The following is a 13,672-nucleotide window of genomic DNA, read 5'->3' as shown; positions in this document are numbered from 1 at the left end:
CAACACAGGACCCGCTGGTCAATTTAATACGGCCTACAAATGCAGCTGGCAGGGCAAGGACAAGGGTCTCATACTTCAGGTGTGGACAGAACGGGCCAGGGGCCCCCTGTGATACAAAATCTACCCTCCTTCAAGCCTGTGGCAATGTAATAGACCATTGTGGGCAGAAGGAAGAGGCAATGGTAGTACAACCATACATGCCAACAGACCCGATTCAGCCAGGAAACGTCCAATGTTTTTAAGCTCAAATGGGCTTTATTTGATCTGTCTCCTGTCTACAATATCCTCTTTTTCAATGTAACTCAAAGGGGAAAATCAATACCCCAGTTTTTTTTCAAAATCTCCCTCTTACCAAGTTCAAAATGTTCGCAAGTATGGTACATTGGATCATGGAAGGAAATGGGATAGGGACATGGACTTGGATAACAGAGGACAGGAGGGACATGGAGAGGTGCACCAAACTGACCCTGCAGGGCAGGCATCAGGGTTTGCAGCAGCACAATACACCACACGGGAGTGCAGCACAACAATCCATAGAAAGCAAGAGGGAGGGGACAGGACCATGCACATGGACAACAGAGAACAGAGGGGCAAGAGGCAATGGTAGCTAGCTGACCATAATGGACAGACAGGAGAGAAAGCTGCAGCATAACAGACCATAAAGGGCAGGAGGGACGGATCAGGGGCATTACAATGGAACAGACAAGCCAGGAGGGAGGGAGTAGGGCTGGGGGCAAGGGGGCAGGGCAGGAGCAGCAAGATAGCCATGGAGGTCAGGCAGGATGGGCACTAGAAGCAAGACACACCATGAAGAGCAACAGTGAGACTGTGATGGCATACACACAGACCATGGAGGGAAGGTGGGAGGGGGTCAGGGGCAGCTAACTGACCACACAGGGAAGCTGGGAGGGGCCATGGCAGCACAGAAGACCATGCATGGCAAGTGGGAGGGTTAGTGGCAGCACAATGGCTATGATGGGCAAGAAGGAGGGTGGAGGGGCATGCACAAAGGACGATGGAGGATAGAAGGGAGGATCAGGACCTGTGCACAGACAAGAAAGTTCAGGGGAAGGGACCTCACAACAGACCACACGGGGCAGGCAGGAGGAGCAGCTGCAGCACAACAGACCAGGGAGGGCAGAAGGGTGTGGCAGTACAATGGACCATGTAGGACAGGAGGAAGAGGATAGGGGCATGGCATGTGGACAGGCAGGGTGGAGGTGACAGGGACAGGTTACAGTCATCTGACAATGCTAGGCAGGTGGGAGGGGAGTGGCAGCTCAACAGAACACTCAGAGTAGATAGGAGTGGCAGGTCCATGGGACATGGTGGGCAAAAAGGATGGAGCAGGGGCATGCACAAAGACATCGGAGGGCAGGGGGAAGGAGAATAGGGGCAGCAAGCTAAGCACAGAGTTTAAGCAGGAGGTCAATGATGGGGCATAGAATTGGGCAATGGAGGGCAGGAGGAGGGGACTGGTACATCATACTAAATTGAGGGCAGTGGCAGCACATCAGACCATGCATGGCAGGAGGGAGGAGGCTAGTCCATGGATTCACACAACAGAGGATAGGGAGGAAGGGGATGGGGCAGCAAGCTAACTGTTCAGAGAAGTCGGGTATTAGGAACTTTATTGTTTTTAAAACATTGTGTCTGTGCGAACTACTTAAAATATGAACAAGTATGCAGCATAATCTCACTTTTATTCAGGAAGAAGAGGACGTTTGTGACTGTGACTCCGGGCTCACTTGGCAGAAACACCCCCTGACCCTCCACCCCCTATCGCAAAATGTAATGCCCGTGAAAAGGGTAGGTGAACACAGTGTTATATAGAACATAGTCCTGAGAGCACGATTGAAAATGAAAACTAGATATAGTGTATGGTATAAACTATGCACCAAAAAGTGTGATATAAGATGAACCGGGCGTGAAATATAATATGCAATACATTGTGCGCAATGACAGATTCATTGGAGAGCGCGAGATAGCACAGGCACTAGCGCGTGCTATGCGATATGCGCCTTGGAGTGTAATAGGCACAGGGCAGTGTTGTGTAACCTAACTAGTCTCTAAAGTTGTAATATAAAATATGTGCTGGGGAGTGTAAGGTTGCATATGCACTGTGACAAAGATATGGATCCCAGATTGTAATATGTATGGCATAGAACTGTGCGTTATAACATAGGCATCGAGAAAGGTACGTTAGATGGGGCAATATAACCCGTGCGAAGACAAGTGTGGCATGACATATTCACGGGGTGGTGTTACAGTGCACATGGGCTAGAGAGTGTCATAGCATATGCACTAGCTAGTGGAATACAACACAGAGGTGTGTGGCACACGGCAGGCAATGGTGGGTGTAACACAGCATTGGGCTCTGTCAGGAGCGCGCTGTGACTCTCAAGTGATGTTCGTCCCCTTTCCAGAGAGTAAAATAAAAAGTATTACACATCCGGCAGTGGATGTGTGTTTTATTAACCGTGAGGGGGGTTTCTTGCATAGTTTTGGTCGAATTTTTGTCGAATCCCCTTTGAATGGCTTGGTGTGCATGTGTATTAAATGTGCCCGTCAATAGCTACCCAAGTTTGTATAAATAAACGACAAGGGTGTCTACTGGGATTAGGCACGGTAGGGCATCAGACATGTCAGAGCTTCACTAGTGGTGTAAATACATTCCACGTGGATTCATTGCATGCATAGTCGCCTTTTAATGAATATCACGCAAATCGTCATGGTGATAGGTACGTACGGTTTGTCCAGCATGTCCTAGGTGTGTCTATAAATATATATTTTTTAAAAATAATAAAAAACAGTGGCCGGCCCTGGGGATTGGGGTCAAAAAAATATAATTAGGAGACTGGCCCTGGGGGATGGGGTCATCAGGGCCAATAAATTAGAATAAGAAGGGGAACCAAACAGCCCCCCTTCTTAAAAAACTAAAATAAATAAAAGACTGGCATCGTGCCGGAGGCCATGCCCCCTCCGTGCAGCACTCTGCAAACGCGCCCCCAACAGGTATCTCCAGTATGCGCCAGGGAGCTGCGCTGCAGCCAGGTGTTCTGAGGCCAAGCCCCTTTTTACACCTCTCTGCAACGCAGCTCTGTGGCGCTTACTGGAGGTACCTAGTGGTCTAGTTTGACCCTAGGGACCCTTAGGATTCAAGGGGACTTAATCTCTCAACTTAGAACAGCCACAGGGCGCGTTTACACAGTGGTGAAGGGAGGGGACGGGGCCTGAGGTGACGTGTGCAAACACGCACTATGGCACGTTTTAAATTGGGGATATAATTTCCCTTCAATACTGAGGGCCCCTGGGGGCTAACTAGCCCACCAAGTGCTTCCAGTAAGCGCCACTGAGCTGCATTGCAGAGAGGTGGTCCAGGCCGTGCCACTTTTTACACCTCTCTGCAACGCAGCTCTGTGGCACTTACTGGAGGTACCTAGTGGGCTAGTTGGACCCCAGGGACCCTCAGGATTCAAATGAACTTAATCTCCCAACTAAAAATGGACACAGGGCGTGTTTACACAGTGGTGAAGGGAGGGGACGGGGCCTGAGTTAACGTGTGCAAAAACGCCCTGTGGCCTGTTTTAAGAGGTAGTTTTAATCCCCATGCCCTCTTATATACTAGGGGCTTACAGAGGAGGTCATGCTAATCACAGGGGGACCCCAACGCATAATGTTCCCTAGTGTATGTAGGTGTTTTCACTGTATTCTAAGTGTCTTTTAACATAGCACTGGCTCTAGGACTGGTTAGTCAGGCTCAGTTACCACCAGTATCCGTCTGAAAAAGTTGAGGGTACAGGATGATTTTGCAACAAGGCTTCTTTCTGCTCTTCTTTTTGTTCTTTCTGCACGTTATCCTTCTTCCTGCACTTATCTTCGTATTTGAGGACTTCTGTTGCTTCTTTCTGCACTTCTTTTGTTTCTTTCTGTGCATTTTTTCTTCTTTCTTCACATGTCCTATCTCTGTAGGCATAGTTAGAAATTAGCATTTAAAAAACCTTTGAAATTCACAGAAAAAACCATAGGTTTCAGGCACGTTATAGTTAGGAATTAGCATTTAAAAAACCTCAGAAATTCACTGAAAAAACCATAGGTTTCAGGGGTGTTATAGTTAGCTGGACTTTTCACTTGTACAAAACCATTGAAATTCCCCCGTTATAGTTAGTTCAGCTAACTATAACTCGGGCGCCCGCAATGCACTGCTGATGACGTCACATATTACATCACTCATGACATGGTCAGTGACATCACTCATGACATCACTGATGACATCTCAAATGACATCACTGATGACATCACTGATGACATCATCCTTGTGATAGAGTGGCAGACCTCCTCTCACCCTAATATAACCTTTGATACACACATTCAAAAATAGAGACTAAAATTTTCAAAACAATGGACATACCAATACCAGTTACAACAACCTCTTCAGTAATTCTAAGATCCACATACACATCCACTCATTCACCAACAGTCCTATACAGTCACTCATACATGTACTCACTCATCATATGTACTCATACACCTATACATCCTGTTACACAATGCCACTCATCCATAGAGTTACTCACACACATAGTCACTCATGCTAATAAAGAATCAAACATACATTTACTTGCATATACAGTTATACACACACCACCATACTTACTTCTACGGAAACTTACACATACTTAGTCTTTTAAACAATCACTTATAGAAACACATACTTATTCATACAGGAACTCTTTCAATCTCTCACTCTCACATATACTCACATATATACACCAATAGTCACATATACTAGTTTAAAACATATGTAGTTACTCATAAAGACACTATTGAGACAGTCATTCACTCACTAACACACCCATACACACACTCATCCACCCATACAGTCCTGCACACATGCTGTGTTCAACACATACAAACAGTGAGTCACTCATTCATGCACCTATGCACTACGTAATACCCCCCACCGAACCATGCAGACACTCAGACTGATACTCAAAAAACCAACTAATAACCTATATAGACACCCATGTAGCTACTCACCAACCCATGCAGCCACTTATACACAAAGTGAGAGACTGATACAGATATTTACATATTTAAACATTACTCACTAAGCCATGTATTCACTATGATACACTTAATCAGTCAGTTACACAATCAATTTTTCAAAAACAAATCATCCATTTAGACACTTATATACCCATTTATTCTTCCATCGACCTTGAGATATACATATATAAAACATATTTAATTTTCAGAAAAACACACATTCACTGGATGATGTCATCAGTGATGTCATCAGTGATGTCATTTGAGATGTCATCAGTGATGTCATGAGTGATGTCACTGACCATGTCATGAGTGATGTAATATGTGACGTCATCAGCAGTGCATTGCGGGCGCCCGAGTTATAGTTAGCTGAACTAACTATAACGGGGGAATTTCAATGGTTTTGTACAAGTGAAAAGTCCAGCTAACTATAACACCCCTGAAACCTATGGTTTTTTCAGTGAATATATATATATATATTATTATTAGCTTATATAGCGCATGAATCACCCCCAGAGGGGTATCTCGGCGCTTGCGGAATTGCGAAGAAGTTGTGACGGTATGCTACACTAAAAAAGGGGGGTTTTCAGGGCCTTTCTGAATTTCAGGTAATCAGGGCATTGTCTTAAGGCCAAAGGGAGCTGATTCCATATTAAAGGTGCCTGGTATGAATAGGCTTTTCCTCCTGTTCGTGTTTTTTTAATCCTAGGTATTTTGAGCAGGGATTTCGACCGAGATCGCAGGTCCCTTGGGGGGATATATTGGTGAAGCCTCTCGGCCAAGTAGGAGGGACCGTTTCCCCATATTGTCTTGTGTGTCAGGCAGCAGATCTTAAACTTCACCCGTTTCCGTACAGGTAACCAGTGTAGTTGTCATAGAAGAGGGAGCGAGGCTGACCTGTAGGATGCGTTTGCAACTAAGCGTGCTGCGGTGTTTTGTACCAGGCGATTTAAAGCAGACTCGTTGGCTGCGATCAGGAGAGCGTTGAAATAATCTAGTTTACTCAGTACCAGGGCTTGTATAAGAGTCTTTCGTAAGGAGCCCGGGAGGTAGGGGAAAGCTCTTTTTAGCAGGCCCAACACATGAAAGCATGCACCCATCGTGTGGGTAACATGTTCTTTCATTGTTAGTCTGGTTGAGACGCACCCCTAGATTTTTTGCTGTAGTTTTTGGGGCAGGAACAGTTCCCAACTCTTTAGGCCACCAGCTTGGTGCCCATAAAAGCGGAGCTTCTCCGAAAAGCATGATTTCCGTCTTACTAGCATTCAGTTGTAAAAAGTTGTTACTCATCCATTGTTAGCCTTTGATAGTCCTAACGAAGCTGTGTTCATTGCTCGTTGTGGCGCGTTGTGAGAACTACTGAGAGAGTTTTAATGTGAAGTCTTACTTTTTAAATTGTATGTTTTAATAGTATGTTTTAAAGAGAACTACTGAGAGTTTTTTAATGTGAAGTCCGGAAAGGGGAGTTCAGTTCCTTGCTGATTCATTGCACCGCACTTTACCGAGCCAGCAGAACACCACTTCCGCCGATTAGCGGTCTAGTGGTTTATGGGGGAGGATATAAGGAAGATGCTGTCCCGCCCGCGCAGCGGATGCGCGCAGCGGGCGCGCCGCGGGCGCGCCGAGGCCGGGCCTAGGGCCGGTCTCCCTGGCTCTTTGCCACCGGATGTAAGGTACTCCTATACTGGTAGGGAATTGCAGCGGTGGAATCTTAAAGACAAAGGTCTACAGTGTCACAAGTTGCTCCCGGGTTCCATCTATGATGCAAATGTTGCGGTCTATGGAAGATGTGGTTCCCTTATATGTAGGTCGTGTCTGGTTCAGCTCCCAGCTATTCTTAATCTCCCTACTCAAGACAGGGAACCGGCCCATGAAGTTTCCAAAACTGCCGCTACGGACATTAACTTAAATTGCGTCCTATTTAATGCTAGATCGCTCGTTAAACATTCAGTGGAATGCGCTCTCTTTTTGGAAAACAATAATGTTAAACTTGCTTTTATAACTGAGACCTGGCTGGATAGCACTTCAGGTCCTGACTTGGTGAAGGCCACTCCCTCCGGTTTTTGCTGCTACTCTCACGATCGTACTCATAAAAAGGGCGGAGGGCTCGCAGTCATATACCACGATTCTCTGACTCCACATTTCGCACCTATGCATGATCAAGGCTGCGAAGCCCTGTCTTTCAATATTGTATCAGCTCACTATAAACCCTTCAAAGGGATTCTAATATACCGCCCTCCAGGAAGTAAGACTGATTTTCTCAATTCTTTTAATATACTAATAGAAGAAGCTCTGTGTCAACAAACTTTTGTTATATTAGGAGACTTTAATTTCCATTTGGAAAAATTGGAGGACCCCGATACTGCCAGACTTAATAGTATTATGGCAGTAGGTGGCCTGGAACAATTGGTCTCCGTCCCTACCCACATAAAAGGTCATACCCTGGATGGGATTTTTTCTAACAGTTGTGACCTGGTCAATATCTCGGTTCACCCGATTTCCTGGTCCGACCATTCTACAATCACGTTTCAACTCAAACACGATATGAAGGGTCCCTCAGGTTTTACGGAGAAGAAGGAGATCACTACCAGAGCCTGGGGGAAAGTCAATGTTACACATCTTAAAACTGCCCTCATGGAAAATATGCCCATAGACGCACCTGATCCCGAAGTAGCCACTCGCTTGTTCAACAATTGGCTGGACAAGGCGTGCCTACTCGCAGCCCCCCCAAGAAAATGGATACCGAGAAGGGTCACACCTACGGCCCCCTGGTACTCAGATGAGCTCAGAGATAAGAAACTACTATGCAAAAAGGCTGAAAGACAGTGGCGTAAAAACTATTTAACGGCTGATAAAAAAGACCTAAAATCAGTGACTGCGATTTATAAATCTTCCCTTCTGTTAGCCAAGAGGGAGTACTTTTCACTTCTAATCACTAAAGCCAAATCTGACTCGAAGGAGCTTTTTAAAACAGTCATCAGACTTTCTAACCCTAGGACGCCCAGAGGTCCAGTCGCACCAGACTTTTTGCAACACGGTTGCCGATTTTTTTAAAACAAAAGTAGAAACTATTTTTTCTTCTCTGTCTGACCAGGTTAATAAAAAGCATTCGGACTTCACCTTGAAGGCTCCTTCTTTCCCGGTCAGTACCCTGGATCAGTTCTCTCCTCTTAATTCAGAAGAAACAATGAATCTCATGAATAATATAAAATCAGGCTCCCCCAATGACCCCTGTCCTATAGGGATTATTAAACAGATCGCAGATATAACCTGTAGCGTTATAACCCCCCTTTTTAACAACATATTCTGTACCGCTACTTTTCCTAGCCCCTGGAAAAAGGCCTCTGTGCTCCCTCTCCTTAAGAAACAATCTCTAGACCCTAATGATCCAGCTAACTATCGCCCTATCTCCAGACTGCCCCTACCAGCCAAAATGCTTGAAAAAGCCATGAATAAACAACTCAGCGATTTCCTCCTATTGAACGATTCTTTGGATCACTCGCAATATGGCTTTAGATCTCACCACAGTACCGAGCTTGCCCTTATTAAATCTACTGAGGAGATCAGAGAAGCTCTGGACAAAGGCGGTAGCGCGTTGCTCGTCCTTTTGGACCTATCCGCGGCCTTTGACACCGTGCATCATAAAGTACTGCTCAATCGGTTGTCAGAGATCGGGATATCAGGACAAGCCTGGAAGTTGCTTGATTCCTTTCTAAAGGACAGACATCAAACAGTCGAAATAAATGGAGCCACATCTGAACCATTCTCTCTGCCTTGCGGGGTGCCGCAGGGCTCCTCCTTGAGCCCCACTCTTTTTAATATCTACGTGGCACCCCTGGCTGGCATCATTAGATCGTTTGGGTTCCAACTTACCTCCTACGCAGACGACACGCAAATTGTGCTGTCTGTGAGGGAGGGAGCTGAAAAGGAAACCGGATCTCGCTTCTCACAATGTATGCTTTCCATCTCCAGCTGGATGTCGGCTAATTGCCTTAAGCTTAACTCAGCTAAGACAGAGGTGGTGAGGTTTGGCAATAATCCTCGCATGTGGACACCTGATTGGTGGCCTGACTCACTAGGTCACTGCCCTGTGCCGTGTAAGAAAGCCAAAAACCTGGGAGTGGTAATTGATGACAAACTCTGTATGGGGGACCAGGTGAGCAGGGTCACCTCTGGTTGCGCTATGGTACTCAGAATGATCAAAAAAATCAGGCCATATCTTTCTGAGGGGTGTCTCCGCACAGTGGTGACCGCACTCATTTTATCCCGTCTTGACTATTGCAATAGTCTTTATGTTAACATGCAGTCACAACATCTACACAGACTGCAGGTTATTCAAAATGCAGCCGTTAGACTTCTGACCCTGACCCCCAGATGTGTGTCAGCTAAAAGAGATCTTAAGACACTGCATTGGCTCCCGATCCATCTGCGAGCCAGGTTCAAGGCTTCGTGTATAGTGTTCAGAGCCTTGAACGGGACAGGTCCGGAGTTTCTCAAAGACAAGTTTTCCTGGTACACTCCTTGCAGAATGCTCAGATCTACTGGAGCTAAGCTAGTGAACACTCCTATCAAAAAGGTTAACTGGGGAGGTAGGAGCTTTGTTTATGGGGCCTCTAAAATCTGGAATGAGCTGCCTCTGAAGCTGAGATTGGCATCTGATCTTGGCTCCTTTAGGAAAGATCTTAAGACCTGGTTCTTCTCCCAGTTTTAGTTTCTCTCTTTAGTGCAGGCTATCATGTGCTCAGCGCCAGGACACCGCAAGGTAATCGCGCGCTTTATAAACCTCAGTAACATAACATAACATAACAGATGGCCAGCATGCCAGAAGAAAAAGAGGCTTGGGCTGTCTGGGATGATTTATTAAAGGAGAAGGTGAGTTGGGTGTCGTCTGCATAGGATATCGGGACAAACCCGTGGCTCCTTAACAGTGTGGCCAAGGGGGCAACGTAGATGTTGAACATAGTTGAGCTCAAACACGAGCCCTGAGGCACTCCCTTGGTCAGTTTTTCTGTATTGGACCGATATGGGCCCAGATTGATAGTCTGAGTGCGATTAGAGAGGAAGCTGGTTATCCATTGCAGTGCCACTCCCCCAATCCCTGCTTCCCTCACTCTTCCGAGCAGAGTCTGGTGTTTGACCGTATCGAATACGCTATATGTGTGTATATATATATATCTATACACACATACATACTGTTAGAAATAGGATTTCTTGTTGGCTAGGGTATACACCTAAGCCAGGCAGAACCCACCACTCTAGTCAGGGTAAGGGAGTTACACTCCCAAGATAATCGCTGCTCACCCCCTTGTTAGCTTGGCAGAGTAGTCAGGCTTTTCCCAGAGGCAATGTATAAAGCATTTGCGCAACACACACACACACTCCAGTGAAACACTAGGCACACTAGAAAAGAGAGATTTCACAAAAGGGTATATCAAAAATATCCTTTGTATTATATATGCATAAAAACACATTAGACCATAAATCACTTCATAGCATGTAAAGCACATTAGATCACGTTACATAAATCGCTGCGCCACTAGGCGTTTGTAAAAAAAAATGCATAGATCAAAAATTACTTTGCCATAACGCCAAATTCATAACATTACATGTAGTACACCACCACAAGACTTATAAGTTGCACTAGTCATCAAAAAACATTATTACTGTGCATAAGGTGCCAGTCATTAGGTTACGCTTTGTCTGCCCATCCCGCACTGGTTGTTTGGCAATGTGAGGGCTCCTGCCGGGGCTTCCTTGCAGTGGGACATGCACTGGCTTGTAACAAAAGAAAAGGGAAGGGTAGGACTTTTAAACCCAAGCTCTCCACTCCGGCTGCCCCAAGCACCAGGGGCCGGGCAGCATTCGACATGCTCTGCATAAACCACCACAGAGCTCACCAAGCGCTGGTTACTGCCACGGAGAGCATTTCCTCCCGATAAGCTCTCCGTCCTGCTGCTCTGTCCGAAAAGGCAGTGCTCGACACGCGCTGGTTTCTAGCAGAGCAGAAACCAATAAATGGGGCTTTTCCAGAGAATAAAGCCCCCGGCAATTCTTCAGCAGCACAAAAGAATTTTCAGGTGATAAAGCGCTCACCCTGCGTTAGTTGATTCTTTCAGCACTTGCTCAGCTGGGGATTAAAAATCCAGCACTTCTACAGTCTTTGATTGGAAGAAAGACCAAGGTGAAGAACAGTCTAGTTCTTCTGTAAGTCTTTTGTATCCCTGAGACTTTTAACAGGAGGCCAGCACACACAAGCACTTGGAGATTCTTCACAAGCAGGATACCACAGCAGGGCAAAAAGAGTCAGTTCTTTTCCTCCACCATAGACAGAAGCAGCAACTGCAGGACAACTCCCTCGCAGCACACAGCAAAAGGCACAGTACTCCTCCTTCCAGTTCTTCTTCTTGGTAGGGTCCTCTTGTTTCTTGAAGCAATCTAAAGTCCTGGGGTTTTAGGTGGAATACTTACACCCCAAAATGTCTTTGTTCTCTTTGTGGCAAGGGTCTCTGAACCCAGTCCAAACCAGCTCTGCCCTCACCGGTGCAGCATGACCACAGGGGGTGGAGACAGCATTTTGCAAAAGGAGACAGGTGTAAGCACAACTCCTCCCACCACTCTAAGTACAAACCAGGGCTATTCAGCCCTGTGCTGAGTTACCCAGGCAAGGCAGAGCACACCTCAACCGCCCCTCAGTGGCTTCTAGAGTGAATGCACATTTCAGCTCCCATCACTCACACACCAGACACTGAATACACAAACAGCCAGAAGCACACAGAATGGTGAAGTAAGAAAATGCCCACTGTATAAAAGTGGCTTTTTCAAACACAGGATTTAAAAAACACCTTTACCAAAAGGTGCATTAATAAATTCTGAGTTCAGAGGGGCCTATTTGCAAGCCCCTTGCGCCGCCAGTAATTCACTTTTAATATGGGAAAAAGTTACGTACCTGCAGCGCAAGAGGCTTGTAAATAAGCCCCAGAGAGTCTAAACTTCATTTTTCCATCTTGTCCCTATTGCAAAGTACACATGTAAAAATGTTACAGTGCAACCCCAATGATAAGCCTATGGGACAGATACCGTTTCAACAGTGAGAAATGAGATACACAGTGTTTCATTATCAGGACATGTAACATACACTAGTACATGTCCCACCTTTTACATACACTGCACCCTGCCCTTGGGGGTACCTTGGGCCTACCTTAGGGGTGCCTTACATGTAAGCAAAGGTAAGGTTTGCGACTGGCAAGTGAGTGCACTTGCCAGGACAACTTGGCAGTTTACAATTGCCCACTCATACACCACAGTGGTAGGTCTGAGATACATTTACAGGGCTACTCATGTGGGTGGCACAGCCAGTGCTGCAAGCCCACTAGTAGCATTTAATTTACAGGCCCTGGAACACACCGAGCACTTTACTAGGGACTTACCAGTCAATCAAATATGGTAATCATGGATAACCAATCATTGTCACAATTTATACAGAGAGCACATGCTCTTTAGCACTCGTCAGCAGCAGTGTTAAAGTGCCCAGAATACTCTAGCCAACTAAAAGAAGGTCAGAAATATAGGAGGCAAAAGGCAAAACGTTTTGGGATAAACCTGTCAAAAGGGCCAGGTCTCTCTCTCTCTCTCTCTCTCTCTCTCTATATATATATATATATATATATATATATATCTCTCTATATCTCTCTCTCTCTCACACACACACACACACACACACACACACACACACCACACACCACACACACCACACACCACACACACCACACATACCACACACCACACACACCACACACACCACACACACCACACACACACACCACCCCCCCTCCCCCCTCCCCCCCCCCCCCCTCCTGCCATGTTTGGTGCCGCCACCAAAGGAGCCATCGCTTGTGTTTCAAGCTGTTCGGAGAATCTAGGTGGATTATCATTGGTATCACCCCCCGACCAACGAAATGACAGCAGTGAAATATCCAGGAGCCACGAAGCCGCTGACAAGTAGGCGACTACGGGCTGTTATGGCACGTAAGAACGCTCTGCCGATAGCGTGCTGAGGGTGAAAGGATTCTGTTGCTGTTTATTCAATAGATGTTGGGTGCGAGGTTATGCTGTTGATGCGAGTGTAGGACAGGCAATTGCAAGTGTCTTACAGATAGCATCGCACATTCAAATATCTAAACATTGCTCTGAAGGACCATGACGGCCAACGCGCTCAGTGAACGGGAAGCGGCGGGAGATGATATGTTCGATGACACCAAACGGCCGACAGTGTACTCCATATCCTAGAATGCACCAGCGGGGCCTCGCAACACAAGTTTAAAGGATAAATACAGGCAATTGGAAAAACTGTTGAGGGCGGAACAAAAAAAGTGGTGGGAGGCCAAATCTCTCCAGCAATATGTTGATGTCGGAAGGGTGCCACGTGGTTTGAGAATTCTCTTGGCGCCCAGCTATGAAGATCCAGACAGGGACATGATGAAGGAGTCGGCTGAGGCTAATTTGGATTCATCACGCATGCTTATGCTAATTTTGGTAAAGTATGCCGAAAAGGATCGGGCAAAGCTTTTTGAACAAATTGAGGCACTCAATGTAGAAATTGAAAATATTGGACAGAAGGAAGAAA

This window comes from Triturus cristatus, chromosome 4_2, assembly GCF_964204655.1.
Source record: "Triturus cristatus chromosome 4_2, aTriCri1.1, whole genome shotgun sequence".
Taxonomy (NCBI): domain Eukaryota; kingdom Metazoa; phylum Chordata; class Amphibia; order Caudata; family Salamandridae; genus Triturus; species Triturus cristatus.
The sequence above is the reverse complement of the archived record's forward strand: the minus strand, read 5'-3'. Positions refer to the sequence as shown.